This window comes from Acanthochromis polyacanthus, chromosome 13 (assembly GCF_021347895.1).
Source record: "Acanthochromis polyacanthus isolate Apoly-LR-REF ecotype Palm Island chromosome 13, KAUST_Apoly_ChrSc, whole genome shotgun sequence".
Taxonomy (NCBI): Eukaryota; Metazoa; Chordata; class Actinopteri; family Pomacentridae; genus Acanthochromis; species Acanthochromis polyacanthus.
Genome location: NC_067125.1, coordinates 20,845,465 through 20,854,839, shown reverse-complemented (window position 1 = coordinate 20,854,839; position 9,375 = coordinate 20,845,465). Strand labels below are relative to the sequence as shown.

Here is a 9,375-nt window from a genome sequence, read left to right as displayed (position 1 = left end):
TATTGTGCATGGTGGTAGCTGGGATGACCCCTGACAAAGCCAAAGTGACAGATCTTTGTCACAGCCTAAGGATTTCCAGATATGGACAGTCAAAATCAGCAATTATGAACATAGGCGATTGAAATTGCAGCACACTTTGACATTAATTTTCTCTAAAATTCTACAGTAAAATCAGGTGATATTGTGCATGGTGGTAGCTGGGATGGCCCCTGACAAAGCCACAGTTAGAGATCTTTGTCACCGCCTAAAGATTTCCAGATATGGACAGTCAAAATCTGTATAACAGCATGTATTTGCAGCGGACGTCTCTCAGCCTGGCTCCTCAGCGCCTGTGATCGCATTACCGTATTACACGGAATAGTTGCGCAACGCCCAGAGTGCGGGCGGCTCACTTGACCGCAGTACCTACCGGGGCAGGTGACGCCTCACAGGTCAAGTAAATAACACATCCAACTTCTTGTAATTTATTTATTTCATGAAACTGTACTGTTTTAATTGATATACAGTTTATGGACGAAAGACGGTACTGCTTAGCTTGCACGCTAACGAGCCGGGCCGGTGACACATTAGCCTTCTAATGCAAGGAGGCTAATGAGGAGGCTAAGGAGGCTTAATAACAAAACAAACATAATTTGAGATTATGAATCGTGGCAATTGGCGTATGAATCAGCCCACTGTACAGCCTAAATTGCTGTAAATTAAGTCCAGTTTTAGTTCTTTGCAAACTCAGACACGTGCATTAGTTTAGTTTACAATGAATCTGGCGGAGTTCGGTAAAGTTGGAAAGATATTCACAGATTCGGACTTCCGGCATCAATAACTCATGAGATATATGTTGTCAAAACATGAACGATGCCTCTTTCAAATCGTTGTAAGGTAGACAATGTGCTACAAGGCCAATTTTATCAAAAGTCGCTGTATTTCAAGCTACAGAAATAACATTGGCGTCTATGAGCAGCCGGTGGTGCAACGAGTGAACAGGGACCGTCTGCAAATAGCAAAACCGCTGCAACAGCGAAAAGAGACACTACACATTTATTCAATAACTTTACTCTTGTACCCTGTAGAGCCACTAAAATCACTGGAGCCATGAATCGGCTGCGGCTGGTCATACTACAACTCTTGCTTTGGCGCTAAATGAAAAATCTGAATTTTAAGGAATTTGTATTTTTTATAATTATCATTTTATTCGTAATAAAATTCAATAACTTCACTCTTACACACTGTACAATCACCAAAATCACTGGAGCCATCAATTGTCTCCTGCTGGTCATACTACAACTCTTTGTTTGGTGCTAAATTAAAAATCTAAATTTTAAGGAATTTTTATGTTTTGTATGATTATTTTATGAGTATTAAAATGGCACTTTTCTTGATGTATGTGGTATATTTTATATAACACACAGGAAAAATGGCATAAGGGCATAATGTACTTGTTTGTCCAAACACATAATTCTGTATAGTAATGGAATTTACAATCCTTACCAAAGAGAGTATCAGATAACACCAATATACCAAACAAACTGTTTAGACTGTCACCTCAAGTACTGATGATTGAGAAGAAAGACGATAAGACACTTTATTGCAAAGTTTCAGTGTCAATTGATTCATTTATACCATAATGTTAAACTGAGAGTAATATTTTTCTAGTTAAGGACTGTACAGACAATACTTGGAGGTAATAAACCTGACGGTCTGACCAGCACAGGTCACAGCAAGTACACTATGCCCTTATGCCATTTTCCCTGTGTGTTATATAAAATATACCACATACATGAAGAAAAGTGCCATTTTAATACTCATAAAATAATCATACAAAACATAAAAATTCCTTAAAATTCAGATTTTTGATTTAGCGCCAAAGCAAGAGTTGTAGTTTGACCAGCAAGAGCCCATTCATGGCTCCAGTGATTTTGGTGGCTCTACAGTGAAGTTATTGAATATATGTGTAGTGTCTGCCCCGGTAGGTCCACCGGGTCCACCCGGCGTCTACTCTTTATAAATGGCGCATGCGCGTTTGGAGCAATTGGTGTTCGATTACCTTCCCCTGTGACCTATGTGACGTCATTCCAGTATTTTTCTACTCGTACCCAGAGCCCTAGAGATAGTAAGAGTTGCGACACTCATGCTTTCGCAGCGGGGCGGTCACGTGGTTCATGTAAGCCTGAATAGTTCCAAACAGGCAGCGCTGTCATTTCCTTCTATGGGACTGAGAGCGGCGATTTCACGGTAAAAAAGGAATAAAATCACACCTTCAAGTACTTGTTTGATTATTAATTCATTGGAGTATGTATGTAAATGTCAGTTTTACATTTTGAGCCGTAAGGTGACATATTAAAGACACTTTTGGGGTTTTGGAGGGAATGTTTCACATTCGTGTTAGCATGGAAAATCGACTTTTACACAGAAATGTAAGATGATTGAAGATGTTAATTTTTGCCCAGCTGGATTATTGTATTTCCAGACAATGTCTATATTTCTCTGATTCACTTACCCGTAGTCTGGGAGTTATTGAAAAGCAGAGTAACAACAGTCCATTCAGCAGATAGTGTCCAGTCACTTCTGATGAGGCAGGAGTTGACTCACTATAACCATTTTAAGACATGCACAAAATATATATTCAAGAATAACAACTCATTATGCTTTGATGAATGAAATAGTATGTTTTATTGACAATGGGAGAAACAATGAGGGTCTTCGTGTCTTCAGTGAGGGCTCTCGGGATGCTGGCGGATAGATAGATACGATAGATATTAATAAATATATTTGTTAAATACTTACAAGTATAAGTTTATGCATTATAAAGGGTCTCATATAAAGGACGTAGTCTTGGCAATTAAAAAGAGGTAGCGATGTAGCTAGGTAGCTTTCAAAGAAGAGCTAACAAGCACATGGCAATGCCTGAAAGTCGTTCATCTGCTAATATTCACAAATACAGATAAATGTCTGCACCACAAAGGGCTTCTGATATAATATAAAGACGTTAAAATTAAAAAGAGGTAGCGACTCATCAGCAATTAATCCGTCAATATATCCCTGCAGATAACTTCACAGCTAACAGCAGAGTCGAGCTAAAAAAAAGTAGCAGAAATTCGGCTGTCTGCCAAGATAAAAAATATATATAATTACGCTGCGCAAATACAAATAAAGCTCAGCATATGCATCATAAAGAGCCTCTGATAAAATATAGGCAGTTGACAATTCAAAAGAGGTAGGCATTTCATCAACTTACCTCCACATATACTCAACGACCTGCAGTGCAAATGAACGGTGGCTATCACTGTTGAAGCGGTGCTTGGAACTAAACAAGCCTCCACAACCCGGAAGTAGACTGGAAGAAAGCGTACAACGGCACCCTATGGGAGTGTCGCAACTCTTACTATCTCTAGAGCTCTGCTCGTACCCATAAACTTGAATTCGTCCTCACAGGGAGGACTTCTTAGTCGTAGAAATTAGAGTTGCACTCACAACTTTTAGGTTCATACTCGTAAAAACAATCCTAACCCTTAATTTATCAAACTCATGCATATGACAGCAGAATTTTGTGTACAAGTTTTTTATTAACATACAAATGTTTAACATTACGAATACGAATGGTTAGAATTGTGGATGAATACTTTTGACAGTAATCTTATTCCATATTCCAAGATGGCGGCGCACTGATGCATCGCTCATTGGCCGGCGAGGCATCTAGTTTCTATTTATATCTATGCATACATACATACATGCATACATGCATACATGCATACATACATACATGCATACATGCATAAATACATACATGCATGCATGCATACATACATACAACACAATTTAGGTGATTTGCGTTTGGCCTCATCAGAAACCATATAAAAGGAGTGGCTTCTGATTGTTTTTCCTTTGGAAAAATGGATCAGAGAGCACCGGCTCAGGTTGGTGGAGAGAGAAGAGTAGCCAGGAGGAAGGAGAGGAAGACCAAGAGCTGTAGTCTCTGATGAAATTAGGGCCACAGTGACTGACCATGTGGTAAATCATGGACTCTCTTTTCGAGAGGCTGGTTCAAGGGTGCAGCCAAACTTGCAACAATTATGAGAATTTTCCAGCACAACAACAGGTAAGACATGCATCCCACGATTACCGTATTGTACCAGATTTTACAAAAAAAAGTCATCTGTTTTTACATCAGCTGGCATTTTGGGAAGCCTATTGATTACAGTATTTTGTGTTTCATATTACTGTACTGTCTGTAGGATGCATAGGTCGCCACCTATAGGAGGAAGAGGTCAAATTTTCACGGATGTCCAGGAAACAGCTGTCATTGATATGGTCATTACAAACAATGCCATAAAGCTGAGGGAAATTCGGGACAGAGTGTTGAGAGACAACGCAACCTTTGCCAATGTGAACACCGTCAGCACTACAACAACTGCCAGAGTCCTTGAGAAGCATCAAGTAAGGATGAAGCAACTGTACAAAATACCTTTGGAAAGAAATGATGAACGTGTCAAACAACTCCGTTATCAATACGTTCAGGTAAGATGTTTATTCAGTTACTAACCAAGAAGACATACATAACTATGCATAATGTGCTGTAAAACCACGAATTTTCTTTATTTTAGACGGTCATGGAGATGGAGGCCAGACCAACTCCACATGAATTTGTGTATGTGGATGAAGCAGGATTCAACCCGGCAAAAAAAGACGCAAAGGAAGAAATGTCATTGGGCAGCGGGCAACAGTTGATGTACTAGGCCAGAGAGGCACAAATATTACAATGTGTGCAGCCCTCTCCAATGATGGTTTGCTTTTACATAAACCTCTTACTGGCCCATACAACACAGAGAGACTCATTTCTTTTTTAGATGACCTTCATATTCTACTTGTGCCAGCAGGGGAGATCGGTGAAAGGGCAATAAATGCTACATTTGTTGTTGTGTGGGACAATGTGGCATTCCACCACTCTGCTGCAGTGACTGTGTGGCTCACTGCACATCCCAGGATGTCTGTGCTGTTTTTACCTCCATACTCACCCTTCTTGAACCCCATAGAAGATTTTTTTTTTTCCAGTGTGGAGGTGGAAAGTTTATGATGACTCTCCACACAACCAGCTCTCCTTGCTGGATGTAATGAATGCTGGGTGTGGAGATATTTCTCCTGAAGCCTGCCAGGGGTGGATCAGACACTCAAAAAGGTTCTACCCACAGTGCATCAGAGAAGACATCAGATGTGACGTGGTTGGAAACATGAGGTCAAATGCAGATGACAGGGTGTGAATGTTGCAGCCTACTGGTTTCTGAGTTTTATCTCTTGATTTCTGTTCTGCCCTGTGAATTCTGAATTCTGCTTTTTTTGTTGTTGTTGTCTTTACAGTAAACAAGTTTTTTTGTAAGGTCCCAAAGAACCTATGCAAAGGCACAGAGAAAATAAAAAGTGCTCTTGAAGTAAATTGCTGTGTTCTTGATTCATTCTTGTTGCAATATATGACAATAATTTAGAACACTCAAATGCAAAGATCTTATTTTATAATAAAATACTGATTTATCAAAAAAGAAATCATTCAAACTTGAAATATTAAAATTTATTTCATGTAATGCTCTCTGTTGTTAGTATTTTGTGGTTCAGTGTGCTCAGAGTGACAGTGTTTGTTTCCAAAGTCAGACTATTTGCTAGTGTTGTGATTGAATGAGCTTATTTTGAGACATGTATGAAGTGTTTTGTTGGTGAGAAACAGTTTTGGGGATGAAATTAACTGTTTAGCTGAGATGCATGATGGAAATGCAGGCTGTATTCAGAGTTTTGAACATGTGACTTCAGTTTGGACCAATGTGTCCAAAAAAACTGTAGTTTCAATTTTATTCACAAGAATGCATAGTGTGTACTCAAAATATTTACAGTGTGAAGCTCAGATTTGCTTTTTGGCAGCTGTCCTGGGTTGTATGACTTTTAGGATATGGTACAGTTTATATATTCAAAAGAATAAAAAAGAAAAAGGCAACTGAAAGTCATCTGACGAGTTTTGTGTGTGTGTGTGTGTGTGTGTGTGTGTGTGTGTGTGTGTGTGTGTGTGTGTGTGTGTGTGTGTGTGTGTGTGTGTGTGTGTGTGTGTGTGTGTAAACTTTCATACAGATAAATGCTAAGGCACACACAAAGGTGTGTTCATCCAGTTTCTATACTTCTAGATAACTGTGTTTTCTTTTCAAAATGGGTCATATTTGTGTTATGATTGTGACAGTGTTGTTTGTGTCGGGAGAGCAGCTCTGCATGGCTCCACCCAGACCCACACATATACACAACCCTTTCCTCTGCTCTTCCTCAAGCTTAGGAAAGAAAAGTGAGAAGTTATTTGTCATTAGTTTTGAACATCAGAGGAAAATCTCTAATGACGCTTTCAGATGCAAGGCATTTGTAGTTAAGATATCTGCTAGCTGGATTTCCAAACTTGTTTTAGAAAGTGGAAGTGACCATCATTTACTGCAGTGGAAGCAAGAGCAAGGTCAAAAACAAAACGTTTTCACACAAATTTGACTGGGAGTTTTTGCACAAGTTTGAAGTTTTTATTTGACTTTAAATTCCAGCAGACAGTTTTATGACTTTGTGAATCAGAACATGAGCGTGTAGATGTAAGAAAGTTGCTGTAGTTGCTAGTGAGGAACCAGAATTTCTGGTTCCTTCTCTGAGATAGAAAAACTTTCTGTACTTCTGACATGTAGCACATTCCTCCACCACAGCAGCTCACTTAACCTCTAAACTGCCCTCTGATCCATGTTGGAGTGTAAATCATCTACACTGTGCTGTGAAACAGAATTACAGGGATGGAACAAAATAGTTGGAATAGTAAAAGAAGAATTGAATGCTGCAGGGTTTTTCTGCCTGCTGACGGTCCCACCCTTCTATCCTTAGGAGCCCATAACACAGCGATGACTCACTTCCTCTGCTGAAATATCTCTTAGTCTCACATCCTCCTCAAGCCACATGATGATGATGAGGCTTGACCTGAGGCTGGAAACGACTGGACTAACTACCTAACTGTTTCTACAGCAAATTAACTAAATCAACTCATTGAATGAAAAGTGAAATGCTACATAGACACAGTGACAGCAAGACTAACATTCTGACTGTTGGCATTCTAATGTCCCATATAATGTTGCAGCAGTCACAGTGGACGATTCACTGCACAGACACTTCTGCTGATAATACTTGTGTACTTTTACTGAAGTTGGATTTTGAATGGAGGACTTTTGCTTGACAACCAGTTTTCACATTGTTGTATTGATACTTTTATTTTAGTAAATAGTGTGATGACTTCTTCCAACACTGGTTTCCATCAGAATTAACCTTCATCCATTCATTTCAGTCTGTGTGCTCTCATTTTCAGTACTCTTCACCCGATTAAGCATTGTGATAGACTGAATAATGATTTGATTGGCTGGTTGATATTGCTAAGTGTGCGTGTTTTGTTCACGAGTACAGGCAAAAAGGTCTAATCAAGTTGTCAGATGAGTGTTCTGCTCATGATTTCTGTGATTTCTTTGTGTAAACTGACCCTTCATTTTGCCAAAGAGCTGCCTCATTGAACTGTATTAACAGTCTGTAATGCTGCTGAGATGGAACAGCTGCTGTATTCAGTATTTTCCTGTCAGAAGATGAAAAGTTTCCTGCCGTGGGAAGTCACTCTCTCTGCATCAGTATCAGTCCTCCTTAATGTGTAACTGCAGGTATTAGAGTCCAGGTCAATAATAAACAGCTCCAGTGATCTGTTTGTTTTCTCTGTTGGTAAGTTTCCATTCAGGTGATCTGTGAAGCCGGTGAAATCCTGTTCAAATTCCTGCTGTCACAGGGTGGCTTTTACACAGTTCGTCTATGTATTTCTATCCTTTTTGTACTTACTTTGTTTTATTCCTGTCATTTTCCTTGGCAAAACAATCTTTTACACAATCAAAGTATCAACTGTAAACTTTAATGAGCAAGTCCTTTAAAAAAATTTAAAAAATCTTTTGTAAAATTAAACTTGCTTCCATAGTTAGAGACTCTCAGGACAAAACATGAGTACACACTCCAGTCCAAAAGTATTGGAACAGCGAGGCCAGTTCCTTCATTTTTGCTATAGACTGAAACCATTTGGGTTCATTTATTCACTTATTTGATGAGGGACCATGCTACAAACATAGAAAACATCTGATATCTTGCATACAGAGTGCATAGCATTAAGCTAATTTTGAACTCCCATCCCTGTATGGGCTTTTCAGTAAAAGTAGTCAGAGGACCAACAACACCGATAAAAACAGCTCAGACAACATTATAAACTACTTTACACACACACTCACACATAATGACACAATCCACAGTCAGTCAGACTTCATAGATGTCATAGGTGGGTACATTGTTGTTTTTCTTTCAGCCGATACTTAGCTCTTGCTGTAAATGTTTTTAAATCTGCTAACTTATTCATTTCATGTGTTAATGTGTTCCAGATGTGACAGCCTTTGACTGAAAAGGCTCTCTGTCCAAATGTAGTTCTGCAGTAAGATTTTTGTTGTAGCTGTTGGTGGAGCTTCTGGTGACCCTGCTTCTGTCCCGTCTTTGGATGAATCCACAGAATGGCCGTGTAACTGATTTATTGAGGCTTTTAAAGATGAATTTGATGAAACAAAGATTGATGAGGCTTTCAATAAATTAAGTAAATTGTATTTTTTTAAAAATAAGACAGTGCTGCTGCCAAGTAGTTTTTTTTAAGACAGACCTAAAAAAACTTGAAGAAATTGTTAGATGAGTTCACTATACCATCCATCTCAAAAGAATCCAGAGCGCAGCTGCATTTAGAAATGGCCAAAGAAGAGGTTGGAAGTACAACTGACTTTATGAAAAACGGTGGGACCAGATGGTTTTCCAGCAGATTTGTACAAGAAATTTTAAACCAAAATTGCAATGCCACTGCTGGAAATGTTTTAGGAATGAGAGCCTCACACCTTGTATGAATGAAAAAAGTCCGTTGGTGCGAGTATGAGCTGGTTTTGTGTCTCTCTGGCTGTGTGACAGACTGTCATTATTCAGAGTCAGCTGGAATGAGCTCGAGCTCCCCTGAGGATAAAGCGGTCTATAGAAAATGGAGGGATGGATAGTGTTTTGGGCTGCAGTTTCCTCACAGGGTATCCTAAAGTGTTTCAGAATACATAAGAAATAGTCTCAAGGCAAGACAGAGCAAAACGTAATGTTTTTTGGCTGCTTGGAGCACATTTTGATCCAACTATCAGTGAACTGATGCCAGCACATGCTTTACAGGTAAACTGTGTCGCAAGACCGGGCAAGTCAGAGAGTCTGAAAGAAGTATCCACATACCTTGAGCAGGGCAATGATTTCCACTTACATACAAAATATGTTTAGTACTAAATGCAGACC

At 39.3% G+C, this 9,375-nt stretch overlaps 2 long non-coding RNA genes across 2 annotated transcripts; one reads left to right on the top strand and one right to left on the bottom strand.

Moving 5' to 3' along the window:
- Nucleotides 1–2,643: 2,643 nt before the first annotated feature.
- Nucleotides 2,644–3,651, bottom strand: LOC127536824 (uncharacterized). Its single transcript, XR_007946023.1, has 2 exons — nucleotides 3,233–3,651; nucleotides 2,644–2,726 (listed from the first exon to the last, which is right to left on the bottom strand). It is a non-coding gene; the product is annotated as an uncharacterized LOC127536824 (long non-coding RNA).
- Nucleotides 3,652–3,938: 287 nt separating this feature from the next.
- On the top strand, nucleotides 3,939–5,391 carry LOC127536831 (uncharacterized). Its single transcript, XR_007946032.1, has 3 exons — nucleotides 3,939–4,093; nucleotides 4,230–4,512; nucleotides 4,599–5,391. It is a non-coding gene; the product is annotated as an uncharacterized LOC127536831 (long non-coding RNA).
- Nucleotides 5,392–9,375: the final 3,984 nt, after the last annotated feature.